This window comes from Ovis canadensis, chromosome 9 (assembly GCF_042477335.2).
Source record: "Ovis canadensis isolate MfBH-ARS-UI-01 breed Bighorn chromosome 9, ARS-UI_OviCan_v2, whole genome shotgun sequence".
NCBI classification, from domain to species: Eukaryota; Metazoa; Chordata; class Mammalia; order Artiodactyla; family Bovidae; genus Ovis; species Ovis canadensis.
In genome coordinates, this window is record NC_091253.1 from 92,073,864 (window position 1) to 92,092,964 (window position 19,101).

The 19,101-nt window shown below is 45.1% G+C and overlaps 1 long non-coding RNA gene across 1 annotated transcript; it reads right to left on the bottom strand.

Annotated features, from left to right (window-relative positions):
- Positions 1-9,448: 9,448 nt before the first annotated feature.
- On the bottom strand, positions 9,449-17,698 carry LOC138445965 (uncharacterized). Its single transcript, XR_011259069.1, has 3 exons — positions 15,208-17,698; positions 14,051-14,225; positions 9,449-10,020 (listed from the first exon to the last, which is right to left on the bottom strand). It is a non-coding gene; the product is annotated as an uncharacterized lncRNA (long non-coding RNA).
- Between the last annotated feature and the right edge of the window lie 1,403 nt (positions 17,699-19,101).

Here is a 19,101-nt window from a genome sequence, read left to right on the forward strand (position 1 = left end):
CCAATATCTCCTTAGACACAATCGGAAACCAGCCTTAAAGAATATGCCCGTCCTAATAATAACACATACTGTCAAGCTCCCCTCCAGAAAGTCTGAACCAATTACACTCCCAGCAAGAGTTTCAAAAGCCCCGGCCCCACCACTGATACTGTCCCTCTTTGCAGTTGCCACCAGCTACCACAAACAAGGACTATCTGTATTGCTTTAATTAGTATTCTTTTAATTATGAGTGAGAATGAACACATTTTCATATATTTACTTCTCATTTGCTTTTAATCTTTTGTGAACTGCTGTTTATATCCTTTGCTCATTTTTAAAGGCCTTGCCTTATTAATATGAATTTGTAAATGTCCTTTGTATCTTAGAGATATTGGCTCATTGTCATAATTGCTGCAAACATATTTCCTTCATTTGTCATTTGTTTTTCAACTTTATTATTCTTAATCTTCAAACTGTTTTATTTCATTGTATGTACCTGAATCTATAAAATATTCCTCTATCATTTCCCTTTGGTATCTTACCTTCTGCATTTCAGGACAATAAAAATAGTTACCCATATTCTAGTATTTTATGGTTGATTTTTAATCTTTGAATTTTTAGTATTTACAATTTATTTTGGTGTAAAAATTGAAGTAAGGATCAAGCTTTATGGTGTTTCTGCTAGGTAGCTGTCAAGGGTTTGAAATGCCACCTTTATCATATACATATAAATATTGTCCTAGTTTGTTAGGGCTGCCATAACAAGCAGCAGACTGAATGGCTTAAACAACAGAAATTTCTTTTCTTTTTTTTTTTAACACCAAAAACACCTTGTATTGGAGTACAGCCGATGAACAGTGTTGTGGTACTTTCAGGTGAACAGCGGAGGGACACAGCCGTACATATCCATGTGTCCATTCTTCCCCAAACCCCCATCCCATTCAGGATGGCACGTAACAAGAAACCCATTCTCTTATAGTTCTAAAGCCAGAAGTCTGAGACCAAGGCGCCAGCAGCGCTGACCTCTCCTGAGTCCTCTCCCCTCGGCTTTGGACAGCGGTCTTCCTGCATTTTCACACGGTCTCCTGTGCACAAGGTCTGTGTCCCAATCTGCTCTTACACTGACACCAATCATATCGGGTTAAAGTCAACCTAACAGCTTCATATTAATGCAATGGCCTCTTTAAAGACACTCCAGTATCTCAAATCCATCACATCCTGAGATCCTGGGGGCTAGGACTTTTACTTATGGATGCTGGGGGTACTTAACTCAGCCCACAGCACACACACACACTCCGGACTGCGCTTTCTTGTTTCATTGATCTGTCTGTTCCAGGATTGATATCATACACTTAGTTGCTATAGCCTTATAATACCTTCTAACCCACTCCAGTATTCTTGCCTGGAGAATCCCCATGGACAGAATATCCTGGCGGGTTACATTCCACGGGTTCACAAAGAGTCAGACATGGCTGAGTGACTCAGCACAGGACAGCACGGCACCTTTTAGTACTAAGTGGGCAAGTACCTCCTCGTGACTTGCCTTTTCCAGAATTATCCTGGCCATTTTCATATTGTTCCTCTCCCACTATGCGTTTCAGAATTCATTTGGAATCACCTGGGATTTTTATAGAGATCACATAGGATTTACAGATTGGCTTAAGAATGTGCGTCTTTCCACGTGTCCTCACCTTATTTCTCTCAGCAGAGTTTTGTACACATTTTATTCTATTTTGTTAGGGGTTTAGTTACATGTATTCCTAGGTATTTCATTTTCTTGATTCTTTTATAAGTAGAATATCTTTTCCATTACATTTTCTAATTGGTTGATGCTGAAATATAAGAAACCATTCATTTTATATATATTTAACTTGTACTTGTAAACTACAGGGAATGCTATTACTTCCAAAAGCTTTTTAATGATTCTCTTGGTAAACAATCATATCTTCAAATGAAGACAATTTTGCCTTCTTCTCTCTAATATTTAGACTTGTTTCATTGTCTTGCTCACTATATTGACATGCACTTTTAAACAAGGAGAAAAGGGTGCCATTAATTTTTCTTTGACTCTAATAGAACTGTGTCCAATCAAGGGTATTACTGTTAATTTCAGATTTGTAAAAATCATGTGAATTTTCATATGACTTTTCAGTATCAAAATGATCATATAAAGTGCTCACATAAGACTGAGTAACAGATTTCCTAATATTCTTTATCTCTGCATTCCTGAAATGAAATTCACTTGCTCACGCTACATTTCTTCAAGCAGACTGATGGATCTTATACCCAATATTTTATGATAGTTTCCATCAATGTTTATAAATAAGACTGAAATGCAAAATATGTGTGTTCCCCATGTGCTATCATTTCTACCTAGTACAATTAAAGTCTGTGCTATGATTTTTGTTTGGGAAAAACGCATATTCTTTGTTTGCCTATATGTGCAGGGCAGAAAACAAAGGTAACAACATGGTAGGGTAATAATGGTAACACTGGTTACCTTAAGGGGGAATTATTAAAGTGTTTTCCTTCACTTTTCTATAACAATTGAGCATCATATTTGTAACAAGATGTTTTAAATATATGCCACTAAAAAAGAGCGGGTGAAAGTGTATTAGCAGTTATCTCTGGAAGGGGGAATGAAACATGATTTTTATCTTCTCTGTCCTGCTATGAATCTGTCTATCCATCAGTATTTCCCCTTTCTGTCCATGCCCTGACCCTGCTGATTAAAAAATACAAATATACACAGTTACATTATTACTTTCTTTTTTTAAGAAACTATGATGAACTTAGGACTTCTCAAATTATAGTAAACCAATGCAAATAGATGTAAACTCTCCTCAGGATAAAATGAATAGGAAATTACATGGCTATTAAGCAGGGTCTAATTAGAGAAGGCTCTCAGCTATGACTATCCTATTTTGGTAACTGGAGTCAGGTATGAGCTACATCTCTGCTTATATGAAAGCAGATGATTTGTCTGGGATCTCAGCAAAACGAGGAAGTTTTGCTCCTTTAGGAAGTTAGCATCTTAGCTTGAGTGGTACAAGAGGGACTTTAAACAGCTTACAGCCTCACAAACCAAACCTTCAGTCTCACACAAGGCACCAGCGCATGGCTATTGGCATCCTTCTTCCAAATAAGCCTAAGCACTCCACCCACTTTGACTAGTGTTCTTAAACTGTCTTTTAAAAAAATGTCTGGGGATGTCCCTGGTGGTCCAGTGATTAAGACTAGACCTTCCAGGGCAGGGGGTATAGGTCTGATCCCTGGTGGGGAAGTTAAGATTTCCACATGCTCACAGCCAAAAAAAAAAAACCACCCACAAAACATAAACAATATTGTTACAAATTAAATAAAGACTTTTTAAAACATGATCCACATAAAACATCACTGGGATTTATGAGGGAAGATGCCCCACTCTGTCGCCCCGTGGCTGCCTCGGGCCGTTTCGCCTTCCCAGCCCAGGTCCCAACACTGCAGCACAGACAGGGCGGCACAGACAGACAGAAGCCCGTCGGCGCTCTGAGTCACAAAGCAGGGGACAGTGGTTACACAGCAAGAGATAACTAGATGCTTACTCTAGGTTATTGGAAAACAAGCTATCTCGCAACTGCTCAGGATAAAGGATTCCCCACAGCACTGCGGAACTTCCACAGGGACCGAACCACGAGAGCCAGATAAGCCACAAGGCCGCACGCATCCTGCTAAACAGCCGCACCCCGGGAAGCAGGGGTTCAGCTCTGACTCCTTACGTAAGAGCCCAACAGTGGGTCCCCATTCATCATCGGGCTTCTCAGAGATCAGTGGTGAAGGCACAAATCTGCTGAAAGTTTTCAAAAAATAAAATAAAAGATTTACATCATCCTGCCAAAAAAAAAAAAAAGATCAGAGTTGTGAGTCTTGGAAAAGTTTCATATTGCCTTCATGCAGTGATCAGGTTAGCCCTCGACTGAAGGCAAGAGCACGGCCTGGACCAGTGGGGGCTCTGGCTCCTGAGGACACTTCATCAGCCCACCAGTGGCTACCCTGACTGTTAAAGGAGAAAAATTAATCATTCAATCAACAGCAGAATTCAGTTTCCAAGCAGTTACCTTACATGTATGCCCATCTCCCGCCTTCCCAGTGCTTTTGTAAACCTTGCTTCCTTGGATCCGAAGGACAGCTTACAACAGAGATGGCAGATACCACCGTTCCTGATAAAAACAGCCTCCGTTCCACGCATGGCTGCTGTGTGCCCAGTACTGGCCCAAGAACGTCAAAACCCTTGTATCATTTATCCTTACAACAACCCTCTGAGCTTAGAACAATTGGTTTTTGTTTTGTGGGCTTGTTTTTTGCTTCGGGGGTTTTATTTATTTATTTATTTGTGGCTGTGCTGGGTCTTCCTTGCTGCCCACCGGCTTTTCCTAGTTGCAGAGATCAGGGGCTACTTTCTAGTCGCAATGCTCGGGCTTCTCGTCGTGGCGGCTTCTCGATGCAGACCACAGACTCCAGGCATGCAGGTTCAGTGTCTTTGAGCAGGGGCTCAGCAGCCCTGTGGCGTGTGGAATCTTCTAGATTCCTAGGGTGCCAACCCACGTCCCCTGCTTTGGCAAGTCAGACTCTAAACCACGGGACCACCAGGGAAGTCCCAGCCAGGAACAGTTGTCATCCCCAGTTTACAGCTAAGAGAACAAAGGACTTGAAGAAGTTAAGGAAATGCAAATTCAGTTAAACACTTATGTCCCCAGTTTCTGAAGGAAGGAATTGAGGCCTTAGTAAAGTTGAGTGACTCTGCAAGGTCACAAGGTTTGTAATAGTACAGACTGACTCTCAACCACAGGTCCACCTGATTTCAAAGACCACGATCTTAACCGTTGGCCGCCCACTCACCTGGGGTCATCGTTAAGTTACCACGGGGATGGGAAGCCTCCGGTCAGCAATCAGCGTGGCAGAAGAAGCCTCACCATTCCTGTGTAGGCACCATGCCGCTTCCCAGTTAGAACCATCACTGCCGATTCTGAGACTTTGGGGGAGAGTTTTTACATTTTTTCCTGTGAAAAGTTTCCCTTGGGAAAAGTCAGAACCATCACCTTCCCCCACCAAAATGGTCTGACTCCAAGGGGCCCGTTGCTGCTTCCTCTGTGAGGCTGCCTGACTTCATGAGTGGATTTAAGAACAGCCCCCCCAGAGGCCAAACCAGCGTCGCAAAGTGCCAGGGGCGCTGGCATGTAGCTGAGAGAACCCGTGGGAGCAACCCAGGCCATGCTGTGGCCAGTAGGCCCCAAAACGAGGCTGCAGCAGCAGGGAGCCGTGCCCCGGCCTCACCCCCCGAACGGGGAGGCTTTGCTTGCCGTCCTTCCAGCTGGCTGGTGGGGGCCGGCCGCCTGAGTCACACAGAAGGGGCTCAGTGGCCTGGGCTTACCATGTTCCCCCCTCAGATGTGTCCAGAAATGCTTCCACCTACAGCTTGCAAGGAACCCTGGGCCAGATGTTCTGGAAGGCCTCCCAAAGCCAGAGTCAGCATTTCTTTCTTCCGCAGGCTCAAACGGATGACAGACAACAGTGACGCCAACGTGGAACGCGCTAAGCTGGGATGAAAGACAGGAAGCAGCTCAGCGGGGACAGATCTCGTGATAATGGCAACTCAAGGATAAAACAAGCCCACCCCCAGGGGTCCGCCGCTCCTACTCCAGCTGTGACCGCCGTGCAAAGGGAGGTGGGCCAGAGCCCCTGGAAGAACACATGCACTCTTGGTTGGCCAGGCTTTGGGACCGGGGACCCGAGACGCAACTTCACCACTCTGTTGTGGCAAGTGGATCCGTATCTGAAGGACTTTGATCGTCCCTTTTTCTCCCCAGGCAGGAACTGAGGGTAGAGGGACCTTAGAGGGGTCACCTGGGCACCCAGAGCAGGGGAAGACACAACAGGTGAACACGGTCCAGCCCCAAGTCTTTCTGGCATTTCATCTCCTCCTCTGAGGGCTAAGTCAGTATATTTGTTTCAGCAACAGGCCTAAAGTTACATTTGCATAAATAAAGTGGGACCAAGCTACTGCAGTTGGAGAAGGAAACGGCACCCCACTCCAGTCCTCTTGCCTGGAAAATCCCACGATGGAGGAGCCTGGTAGGCTGCAGTCCATGGGGTCACGAAGAGTCGGACACGACTGAAGTGAGTTAGCAGCAGCAGCAGCAGCAGCAGCAAGCTACTGCAGGGGAAAAAATATCTCAAGCTTTTCTAGAACAAAAAAGAAGTTTGAACCTGCTTCTGGCAGTAAACCTACAGGAGAGAAACTCTCCACACTCAGTCCTCCCACTCAAGAGTGCTGGTGGGGCCATGGCCAGGTTAAAATCCCAAAACAGATCCCTTCAACCTTGGCTATGTGTTAACTTAACCAGGGGAGCTTTAATAAATTCTGATATCCAAGCTCACTATTGGATAGTGACTATTAAACCTCAATCTCAGGGGTAAGGCCTCAGCATTGGTTATTTTTAGAGAAGCCTCCCTTCCCCATCCTCACCCCTTCCTTGTGTGCAGCCAGGGTTAAGAACTGTTGGCCTGAAGGCTAAGAAGGAAGAAGCCTCAGCAACCTGGAGTGCCTGCAGCAGCCACTATAATGTTCAGACACAAAATACGTCAGCAGCATCCCCAGGCTACAGACCCCAACTTATGAAATCATGCCCAGGGGTATGGTTAGTTTCATGTTGTTTTCCTCTCCATCCACCCCTCTAGGCTACTCCAAGAGTACACAAGCAGTGCTGGTAGATGTCTGTTGCTTTTGGAAACAAACATCTCCATGTCTCTTTGTGGGCAGTGCTACTGTCCATCAAGGTCCTCAGCTCCTGGCTGAGGAAGCGGCATGCATGCGAGCTCAGTCACCTAGTCGTGTCTGACTCTTTGTGATCCCATGGACTGTAACCCGCCGGGCTCCTCTGTCCATGGGATTCTCCAGGCAAGAATACTGGAGTGGGTTGCCATGCCCTCCTCCAGGGGATCCGCCCAACCCAGAAATCAAACTCGCGGCTCTTGCGTCTCCTGAACTGGCAGGAGGGTTCTTTACCATTGCATCACCTGGGAAGCCCCAAGCGAGGGGCAGATGACCCAAACTAAGATGATCCAGCCCTCTCTCCCCAAAATCTGACTTTTGGGTGGGGTAACAAAGGAGCAGAAAATGGCTGGAGCTGAGTTGTGCTGGTATCAGCCTAGGAATAACTAAGAGTGTCCTGGTGTTGTCTTGCTGCCGAAGACCCAGACTTTTCTTCAAGTCTGTGAGCTGCCCCCAGAATCTAACAAGTGCCTATTTGCTTTAGTTAGGCAGAACTGGCTTCTATTGCTCACAATCAAAGAACCCTAATTGACAACTTCATTGATCAGAGCAGGTGAGGTTATGCTCGATAAAGCTCCCTGCCATCCCAGTCCACAGGGGCCCTGCTCTGTCACCCCGTCCCTGGCACCCCGGCTGATGGGGAGCCATCCCTGGAATACTGCCAGTCACTACGGCAGAGTTTCCCTCAGAGGATCTCACACTGTCTATTAGACACTGGCCTTGGGTGACACGTGCCAGGGCCCACGGCTCAGTAGCCAGAACCAATCAGAATTCCCATGGCTCCACCCAGCAACTAAGTGGAATCCCATAGTGCAAACAGTACTAATGCTCTTTAACTCCTCTAATCCAACAGCTCAAATATACTGAAGACAATCTGCCAAATTATTATTTCAGTACATTTTTCAGGTCTAGCTTGGAGAACCGACCATGATTCAAAACAATGTTCCCATGAGAAATTAGGTGCCAAGTTCTAAGTAGTTGACTTGTAAAAGAAGGTGGATTCTTGACTGGAAAATCCCATGGACAGAGAGGTCTGGCAGACTACAGTCTATGGAGTCCCAAAAGAGTCAAACACATCTTAGCCACTGTCAGGAAGCGGTTAACAGGAGGCTTCCTGTGTGCTGTTTTGGGTCTGTCAGGAATTCTCTGTTCCTTATTAATTCCTGAATATTCAGGAATTAAGAGGAGAGGCAAGCCTCTCCTGGGGGCTGAGGAATCCAGGCATTTCCTTCACTAGTTTTTCTATACGGTGATAAGTACCCTCTTCCTTTTTATGAACCATATGGTAAAAGTGACTATTTACAACCCTCTCTCTTTCATATGGATGACCTCATGTTTCCTTGTAAGTTTTGATTTTATCTCTGCTGAAAATAGCTATCTTGTAAGACAATATAAATACCTACACAATGTTAAATAAAACACCTTTTTGCTCCATCAGAGCTTTGGTCCCCGTGTCTTGCTTTCTCTCTCTCTCTCTCCCTCGCTCTCTCAGGCTATTTCTTTGGAGCGCAGAGGCTCTCTGAGTTCACTTTCTTGCCCGGGCTTCTAAGACCCTCTCAGGCGCTCTGCACCTTCACCCCATTGAGAGGGTGCCTGAGGCCTCCGTGAACAGAGCAAGCCCCGAGTCAGGGACTTTATTGGCTTTCTGCGTAAACCAAGGGATATCAGCCTCTTTCTCTCTCCTTTACTTTCTTATCGGTCGACTCTGGACCACCAGGTTCCAGTCCATTAAAGGACCTCAACAAGCCACTAACCAACAACAACAACAAAAGGTGGAACACAATCTGCTGGTAAGTTTGGCTTCCTGCTTCTCAGGTTGCTCAGTGCTAAAGCAGGAGACTTGGGTTCGATCCCTGGCTCAGGAAGACACCCTGGAGAAGGAAATGGCAACCCACTCTGGTATTCTTGCTTGGGAAATCCATGGACAGAGGAGCCTGGCAGGCTGCAGACCATGAGGCTGCAAAGTCTCACACACTAAGCGACTAGGCACAGCACAGCACAGCACAGCAATCAACAGCAGTGGCAACAATACTTAAATAATTATTTAAGAAACAAGACCCCAGAATTTGGTAGACTGGACTGGATTACTCAACCATAGCCATGACAAACAGGTCTGGCTAATTCATTTGTGGGACCCACTTGTGGGTTCCCATGTTCAGCACCAAAGAATTGATGCTTTTGAACTGTGGTGTTGGAGAAGACTCTTGAGAGTCCCTTGGACTGCAAGGAGATCTAACCAGTCCATCCTAAAGGAGATCAGTCCTGGGTGTTCACTGGAAGGACTGATGTTGAAGCTGAAACTCCAATACTTTGGCCACCTCATGTGAAGAACTGACATTTGAAAAGACCCCGATACTGGGAAAGATTGAGCGCAGGAGGAGAAGGGGATGACAGAAGATGAGATGGTTGGATGGCATCACCAACTGAATGGACTTGAGTTTGGGTAAACTAGGGGAGTTGATGATGGACAGGGAGGCCTGGCGTGCTGTGGTTCATGGAGTCACAAAGAGTCAGGCACGACTGAGTGACTAAACTGAACTGTGCTTGTTCAAATAGCAAGAGAAAGTGTCATTAAATGTACTAAAATATAAAGCTTTTTCCTTTCTTCCCTGGATGTTTTATTTGCTAGTTAATGTTATCAGAAAAGATAAGGTAAACTTTTAAAGTATCAGCATGAATTTTACTGTTTACAGTGTGCAAAGCCTGTTTTAAATGCAAACACAGGCGCCTTGGACAAAACCCCCATTTCCGAGTTGGTACCGGCATAGGTCTGGTGTTCATCACAGAACCGCGGCAATGCTGCAGGTCACTCACCCAACTAATCTTAATTTTCCTTCTTTAATACAGAGCAGAGTGCCAGCCCGGCCACCGTCATCTGACTGACAAGTAAGGAGCGGTGGCATGGAGGGTTCTGTCTCCATTTCCTTCCACAGTGTCGTTGTCAGAGAAAGCAGTCGGCTCACCAGGAGACAAACAGGACTGAGACAGGATAACCAGCGTGTTCCTTGCCCTCTTTCTGCTTTCCAAGCAGGTTCTGATGCAGACGGCTTCTCAGGAGGTGGGAGCCTCTGCAGACCCCGGCAGAGATGGGTCACGCTCACCCCGCCGTGGCTCGCCTCTCACCCAGCGTGCATGCGTGGCGCGCCGGTCCACAGGCGCCCGGGACCCTGCGGAAACGTGCGACAGGCTCTCGCAGTGCACGGGCGCGCTCCGTGCTCCCTTTGGACTTCCTTACAAAGCAGACGTTCAAAGAAAAAAATTATTAGCGATTTTGAGAACGGTGACGGAAGAGCGTCAAAGCAGAGGCCCCTTCTGAACACGGGTCCCTGCGACGGCACAGCGCACGCCCAGGGAGCCTGCCCTGTGACGCCACCGCCTTCCGCCTTCGCTCTGCCATGAAACCAGCGAACCATTCTGAGCCAGTATCCTAACAGCTACGAAGAGGGCCTGAACGGTAGGGCCTGCCGCTATTCTTTTCAGGCCACAGATGTTTACTGAGCAGCTATTATGTGCCAGGCACTGTTTTAGGTGATGGAGATAAGACAGTAAACGCAAAGGAAAAGCCCTGACCTCAAGAAGCTGACTTCCAGCGGGAGAGACAACAAACAAAATGTGTAAACAAAATCAAATAGTCTGTTGGTTGGTAGCTAAGGAAGGAAAAAATAAACCAGGGAAGGGGCAGGAAGGATGGGATTGAGGGTGTGGATACTTAACGTTTTACAGCCGTTTGCTGCAGCAGTGAAGAACAGAGAAAATATTACAGGAGAAAGCTGATGGGGAATTGGCAGGTGCTGGCTGTCACAGACGGGAAAGGTTTTCTGAGGAGGCGCTGGGCTGTGCTCACGCAGACCCCATCCCCAAAGCCCCACCCGCCCCACCCAGCCTTGGGCAGGAAACCTGCACAGGGAGCTTCCTGCCACCTCCAGCCAAGCTGATCTAGTCTGTGCAAGTGTGAAGTGAGGTTCATTAAAAGACTGTTTCCCTGAATGCAACAGCTGGACAGAGGATGAGCTCTTATAGCCTCAAGAAAGTTTCAGTTCAGTTCAGTTCAGTTCAGGCGCTCAGTCGTGTCCGACTCTTTGCGACCCCAAGAATCGCAGCACGCCAGGCCTCCCTGTCCATCACCAACTCCCCGAGTTCATTCAGATTCACGTCCATCAAGTCAGTGATGCCATCCAGCCATCTCATCCTCTGTTATCCCCTTCTCCTCCTGCCCCCAATCCCCCCCAGCATCAGGGTCTTTTCCAATGAGTCAACTCTTCGCGTGAGGTGGCCAAAGTATGGGAGTTTCAGCTTTAGCATCATTCCTTACAAAGAAATCCCAGGGCTGATCTCCTTCAGAATGGACTCGTTGGATCTCCCTGCAGTCCAAGGGACTCTCAAGAGTCTTCTCCAACACCACAGTTCAAACGCATCGATTCTTTGGTGCTCAGCTTTCTTCACAGTCCAACTCTCACATCCATACATGACCACAGGAAAAACCATAGCCTTGACGAGACGGACCTTGGTCGGCAGAGTAATGTCTCTGCTTTTGAATATGCTATCTAGGTTGGTCATAACTTTTCTTCCAAGGAGTAAGCGTCTTTTAATTTCATGGCTGCAGTCACCATCTGCAATGATTTTGGAGCCCAAAAAAATAAAGTCTGACACTGTTTCCACCGTTTCCCCATCTATTTCCCATGAAATGATGGGACCGGATGCCATGATCTTCATTTTCTGAATGTTAAGCTTTAAGCCAACTTTTTCACTCTCCTCTTTCACTTTCATCAAGAGGCTTTTGAGTTCCTCTTCACTTTCTGCCATAAGGGTGGTGTCATCTGCATATCTGAGGTTATTGATATTTCTCCCGGCAATCTTGATTCCAGCTTGTGTTTCTTCCAGCCCAGCGTTTCTCATGATGTACTCTGCATAGAAGTTAAATAAGCAGGGTGACAATATCCAGCCTTGACGTACTCCTTTTCCTATTTGGAACCAGTCTGTTGTTCCATGTCCAGTTCTAACTGTTGCTTCCTGACCTGCATACAGGTTTCTCAAGAGGCAGGTCAGGTGGTCTGGTATTCCCATCTCTTTCAGAATTTTCCATAGTTTATTGTGATCCGCACCGTCAAAGGCTTTGGCATAGTCAATAAAGAAGAAATTGATGTTTTTCTGGAACTCTCTTGCTTTTTCCATGATCCAGTGGATGTTGGCAATTTGATCTTTGGTTCCTCTGCCTTTTCTAAAACCAGCTTGACTATCTGGAAGTTCACAGTTCACATATTGCTGAAGCCTGGTTTGAAGAATTTTGAGTATTACTTTACTAGTGTGTGAGATGAGTGCAATTGTGTAGTAGTTTTAGCATTCTTTGGCATTGCCTTTCTTTGGAATTGGAATGAAAACTGACCTTTTCCCGTCCTGTGGCCACTGCTGAGTTTTCCAAATTTGCTGGCATATTGAGTGCAGCACTTTCACAGCATCATCTTTCAGGATTTGAAATAGCTCAACTGGAATTCCATCACCTCCACTAGCTTTGTTTGTAGTGATCCTTTCTAAGGCCCACTTGACTTCACATTCCAGGATGTCTGGCTCTAGGTGAGTGATCACACCATCATGTTTATCTGGGTCATGAAGATCTTTTTTGTACAGTTCTTCTGTGTATTTTTGCCACCTCTTCTTAATATCTTCTGCTTCTGTTAGTTCCATACCATTTCTGTCCTTTATAGAGCCCATCTTTGCATGAAGTATTCCCTTGGTATCTCTAATTTTCTTGAAGAGATCCCTAGTCTTTCCCATTCTGTTGTTTTCCTCTATTTCTTTGCATTGATCACTGAAGAAGGCTTTCTTATCTCTTCTTGCTATTCTCTGGAACTCTGCATTCAGATGCTTATATCTTTCCTTTCTCCTTTGCTTTTCACCTCTCTTCTTTTCACAGCTATTTGTAAGGCCTCCCCAGACAGCCATTTTGCTTTTTTGCATTTCTTTTCCATGGGGATGGTCTTGATCCCTGTCTCCTGTACAATGTCACGAACCTCATTCCATAGTTCGTCAGGCACTCTATCTATCAGATCTAGGCCCTTAAATCTATTTCTCACTTCCACTGTATAATCATAAGGGAAAGTTTAGTAGCCTACATTTATATCAGGTTTTCAGTCAAAGCTTTCACATTTATGGTTAAATGAGCCGGTTGATTAGGCGCCATAACTTAGGCCAAGAGTGGAGGGGATTCCCCACCCCCAGCCTGTAAATCAGACATCCAATTTGTCTAAGTGAAAGTGAGAGGGTGAAGTATATTCCCCCAGGGTTTTACTATGCCAGCTGAATCCAGACCAACACCAGGCCTTCCACAACACTGTACTTGTCAGCCTCTTTTTGAACATCTCCAGAAACCATTCAGTCCTCTCCAAGAGAATTGCTTCCTAACTTCTGATCACTTTAAAAATGAATTTGTAATGCATTTCTTGACAACTATAATATTTGACAATAGGCATTAAGAGGGCTTCCCTGATAGCTCAGTTGGTAAAGAGTCTGCAATGTAAGAGACCCCAGTTCAATTCCTGGGTTGTGAAGATCCACTGGAGAAGGGATAGGCTACCCACTCCAGTATTCTTGGGCTTCCCTTGTGGCTCAGTTGGTAAAGAATCTGCCTGCAATGTGGGAGACCTGGGTTCGATCCCTGGGTTGGGAAGATCCCCTGGAGAAAGGAAAGGCTACCCACTCCAGTATTCTGGCCTAGAGAATGCCATGGACAGTCCATGGGGGTCACAAAGAGTCAGACACGACTGAGCGACTTCGGACATGAAGATGGAAAGCTTTAGGAAAATATGAAGATATTCTCTTTATCCCTCACTTGTATGATGTTTGTCTCCCTCTTTTAGTAAATCAACAAAGATAATCAGGAGGCTCTTGGGACCTTGTTCTTGAGTCATTTTCACATCTCAGGTTCAAATTCCACTTCTATTAATTTTTAAGATGTCCATTGGTTTGGGGAGAACTTATCACTTCTAAAACATGGTGACTGCAAAAAAATGTCAGCATCAAATATGCTAACCGTCTAGACACAGGGCCACATGTCCCCTTTTTAATTTGGGCAGAGTTTAATGTGAAAGTTAATGTCTAGCCAGATCTTCCTGCCTGGTTTTCCAAGCATGTCCGCACAGGCTGGCAAGGGGAGCGGAGTGCGTAGCCTGGTTGAGGAAACAGTAATGGGAGGCCGGGATGCTCCCCAGCCAGCCTGGTTGGCTTTGTGCTCTCAGGCAGAATGAAGAGAGGGACGCTCCTTACCCATTCACCATTCCCACGCGGAACTCAGTCTGAATGGCCTCTGGTGTTATTATTTGTTGGCGGATTCTGCCCGCGCCCCCTCGGCGTTACACACTGGCATCTCTGAAGCTGGCTTTGTCTCCCACCCATTGTTGGGTTTGGGCTGCGTTTCTGCATTTCAAGGCCCTTAAAGAACCTTGCGAAGTAGAAGAGAAAAGAAAGGGGGCAGTCAGACAGGATACACTGGTTGTACTATTCTTACCATCCATCCAATTCCAAGAAGCTCCTGCATCTTGAATAGATAATAAAAGGTTGGTGTGCAGCTGGGCCCCATTGACCCGCTACCCTTCCCTTAAATGCTGGATGAGGGAGGCTTTAGGATGCCTCAATGAACACAGAAATGACTACCTTAAGAAACAATCTATACTTAGAAGTATTCTAGTTAAAAAAAAATAAAAGGTCAATGTGGGTCCATCAGTTGTAACAAAGATACCATCCTGGAGCTGGATGTTGAAGGTGGGAGAGAATGTGTATCACGGGGAGAAGGGGGCATATAGGAAATCACCGTACTTTCTCTCAATGTTTCTCTGAACCTAAAACACTCCAAAACATAAAATCCATTAAAAACTAAAAGCCATGAGGCAATCTATTTATTTAAAATAGCTTTCTTAGCCAAACCTTATTCACATATACTGTGGGAATGAAACAAAGTGAAATTTAAATGAACAATAAAAATATTCTTTATCATTAGGCAGCAGATATTTGCGTGTTATTTAAAATACAAGTAGTAAATCAAAACACTGATCATCTCATGCCTAACTATTCATTAAACATCTGCTGAACGATGAACTTCTTAAAAACAACTCTGTCCAGAAAGTGGTATTATTATCCCTACTTCCCACAAGAGGAAATAGGTTAAAGCAGGTTAAGAAAATTGTGTCCTGTCACACAGCCAGTAAATGAGCAGCTGGGAAATTAGCATACTGAAGAAAGGGAAAAATAAAGGAGAGGGCATTCACCCAATATTCTTTTGCCTAAAAAGACATAAATTAAGCACATTTAAAAATTTTAATTGAAAAAAAAGAACCTTATCCTTACATCTAAAAGATAAGCTGTAACTAATAAGTTTGGAGGAGCAGAGAGATAAGGAAAAGAAGAGGGATATAGAAAATGAATACCATTTTTAGTGGTTTTGTTGTTCAGTCCCTCAGTCGTGTCTGACTGTTTGCAACGCCATGGACTGCAGCACTCCAGGCTTCCCCGTCCATTACCAACTCCTGGAACTTGCTCAAACTCTTGTCGGTCAAATCAGTGATGCCATCCAGCCATTTCATCCTCTGTTGTCCCCCTCTCCCCGTGCCTTCAGTCTTTCCCAGCCTCAGGGTCTTTTCTAATTTTCAGGGGAGAGAGAGTTAAAAGAATTCTACCGGGGCGGGGGATGCGGAAGGTCAGGGAGGGAAGCTAAGTTTGGAGACAAAAAGTGAAGAGGGGAAAGGGAGGACATGAGAGGAGAGAGGAAGAAATGTATTAAAGAGTGGGACAATTTAATTTCTGTGACTGTCATATTGGAATGTATTGGTTTCCACAAAATGATAGTCTACGGTGGCATCACATGGGCAAATATGCTTTCAAATGAGTCAGAGTCAATTGTATGATTTAGTTAAAGACCTTTAAATAGTTTTCCATCTTTGTTGCCTGTAGATGCTGCTGCCTCTCTAGGACCTGAGGCTGCTGTTCCTTGTTCCTCAGGGTCAGACCCCCGAGGCCTCCATGGGGGAACATCTCACGGTTCACTGTCTGAAATATGTGTTTGGGGTACACCATGCCCCACTGAGTGCAACCCAGGGACTTCATCTAGTGCTTAAAGGAAGAAGCAGCCAATGCCAGGGGAAACTGAGCCTGTTTGTCTTGACTGAGAGCCTGTGAGCCAGTCTATTCCTAAAGGATTTTCAGAAGAAGCCTTAACTTTGCTGGCCATTTGCCTCAAGGGCTAGTGTAGGAATTAACCCCATGCACAGACACACTTGAGGGGCCGCTGTCTCTCTACACCCTGCCCACCTGCACCCAAACCCCAGAACCATCCAGGTAGGGGAGGTGAGCCGTTAGGAGAGGCCGCTCCCCAGTATCAACGATGAGTCCTCTCCTGCGCTCTGTCCTCTTCATTAAAACATTCATTGTAAATGAATGACGCATCTTCAGGTCAGCATTTTTTAAATCAAGGTTACACTGGTGCCTGAATGATTGATCCTGACTGGCAAACGGCTATCACGAAACTAGGAAGCTGAGATTTCCGTGGGCCTCCAGCTCACTGCTCTAGGCGATCTTGGGCAAGTCCTCACCGGGGCCCAAATTCCTCAGCTTGACAGAGTAAGTCAGATGACCTGACCCTTCCAGCCACAAACTTCCATTATCCTGCTCACCTGCCACCTCAGAGCAGGGGCAAAACTGGAGTTTAAAAGAATCGATCTTGAATTCTGGCCAACACATGAGCCCACCCAAGACTGACCAGTTTACACTTACGCGTCGAAACACACATTTCCATGTGCCTTTATCTCACATACCATATGCAGGCTAAGGAAGTCATATCTCACAAACAGGAGCGAGCGAGATAAACAGTTTTTATCACTGCATGGGACTCCAGGGAACATCCAAAGACAAGCTGATGATAAGGAGTTAGAATAATCCGTCCTTTACCTAAAATACGACTGAACTGCTCAATTGCTATAGACTCTGTTATTGTTTTTAAAAGGGCAAAAAAAATTAAAGTGATGAGTTAATATTTAATTATTGAGCAGTCACAAAGAAACCCAGGGGATACTGAGAATGCTTAAACATCCAAATGGTGGATCACTCTGAAACTGTCACATCTAATAACCAACTTGCAATGCATCTGACAGAATGTGGTCCACTGGAGAAGGGAATGGCAAACCACTTCAGTATTCTTGCTTTGAGAACCCCATGAACAGTATGAAAAGGCGAAATGATAGGATACTGAAAGAGGAACTCCCCAGGTCAGTAGGTGCCCAATATGCTACTGGAGATCAATGGAGAAATAACTCCATGAAAAATGAAGGGATGGAGCCAAAGCAAAAACAATACCCAGGTGTGGATGTGACTGGTGATAGAAGCGAGGTCCGATGCTGTAAAGAGCACTACTGCATAGGAACCTGGAATGTTAGATCCATGCTGCTGCTGCTACTAAGTCACTTCAGTCATGTCCAACTCTGTGCGACCCCATAGACAGCAGCCCACTAGGCTCCCCCGTCCCTGGGATTCTCCAGAATCAAGGCAAATTGGAAGTGGTTAAACAGGAGACGGCAAGAGTGAAAGTCAACATTCTAGGAATCAGGAAACTAAAATGGACTGGAATGGGTGAATTTAACTCAGACAACCATTACATCTACTACTGCGGGCAGGAATCCCTTAGAAGAAATGGAGTAGCAGCCATCATGGTCAACAAGAGTCCGAAATGCAGTACTTGGATGCAATCTCAAAAACGACAGAATGATCTCTGTTCATTTCCAATGCTAACCATTCAGTATTACAGTAATCCAAGTCTATGCCCCAACCAGTAACGCTGAAGAAGCTGAAGTTGAATGGTTCTATGAAGACCTACAAGACCTTCTAGAACTAACACCCAAAAAAGATGTCCTTTTCATTATAGGGGACTGGAATGCAAAAGTAGGAAGTCAGGAAACACCTAGAGTAACAGGCAAATTTGGACTTGGAGTACGGAATGAAGCAGGACAAAGGCTATTTAATAGAGTTTTGCCAAGAGAATGCACTGGTCATAGCAAACACCCTCTTCCAACAACACAAGAGAAGACTCTACACATGGACATCACCAAATGGTCAACACTGAAATCAGACTAATTATATTCTTTGCAGCCAAAGATGGAGAGGCTCTATACAGTCAGCAAAAACAAGACCGGGAGCTGACTGTGGCTCAGATCATGAACTCCTTATTGCCAAATTCAGACTTAAATTGAAGAAAGTAGGGAAAACCACCAGACCATTCAGGTATGACCTAAATCAAATCCCTTATGATTATACACTGGAAGTGAGAAATAGATTTAAGGGACTAGATCTGATAGATAGAGTGCCTGATGAACTATGGACTGAGGTTCGTGACATTGTACAGGAGACAGGAATCAAGACAATCCTCATGGAAAAGAAATGCAAAAAGGCAAAATGGCTGTCTGGGGAGGGCTTACAAATAGCTGTGAAAAGAAGAGAGTGAAAAACAAAGGAGAAAAGGAAAGATATAAGCATCTGAATGCAGAGTTCCAAAGGACAGCAAGGAGAGATAAGAAAGTCTTTCTCAGCTATGAATGCAAAGAAATAGAGGAAAACAACAGAATGGGAAGGACTAGAGATCTCTTCAAGAAAATTAGAGATACCAAGGGAACATTTCATGCAAAGATGGGCTTGATAAAGGACAGAAATGCTATGGAACTAACAGAAGCAGAAGATATTAAGAGGTGGCAAAAATACACAGAAGAACTGTACAAAAAAGATCTTCATGACCCAGATAAACATGATGGTGTGATCACTCACCTAGAGCCAGACATCCTGGAATGTGAAGTCAAGTGGGCCTTAGAAAGGATCACTACAAACAAAGCTAGTGGAGGTGATGGAATTCCAGTTGAGCTATTTCAAATCCTGAAAGATGATGCTGTGAAAGTGCTGCACTCAATATGCCAGCAAATTTGGAAAACTCAGCAGTGGCCACAGGACTGGAAAAGGTCAGTTTTCATTCCAATTCCAAAGAAAGGCAATGCCAAAGAATGCTCAAACTGCTACACAATTGCACTCATCTCACATGCTGGTAAAGTAATGCTCAAAATTCTCCAAGCCAGACTTCAGCAATACATGAACCGTGAACTTCCTGATGTTCAAGCTGGTTTTAGAAAAGGCAGAGGAACCAGAGATCAAATTGCCAACATCTACTGGATCATGGAAAAAGCAAGAGAGTTCCAGAAAAACATTAATTTCTGCTTTATTGACTATGCCAAAGCCTTTGACTGTATGGATCACAATAAATTGCGGAAAATTCTGAAAGAGATGGGAAT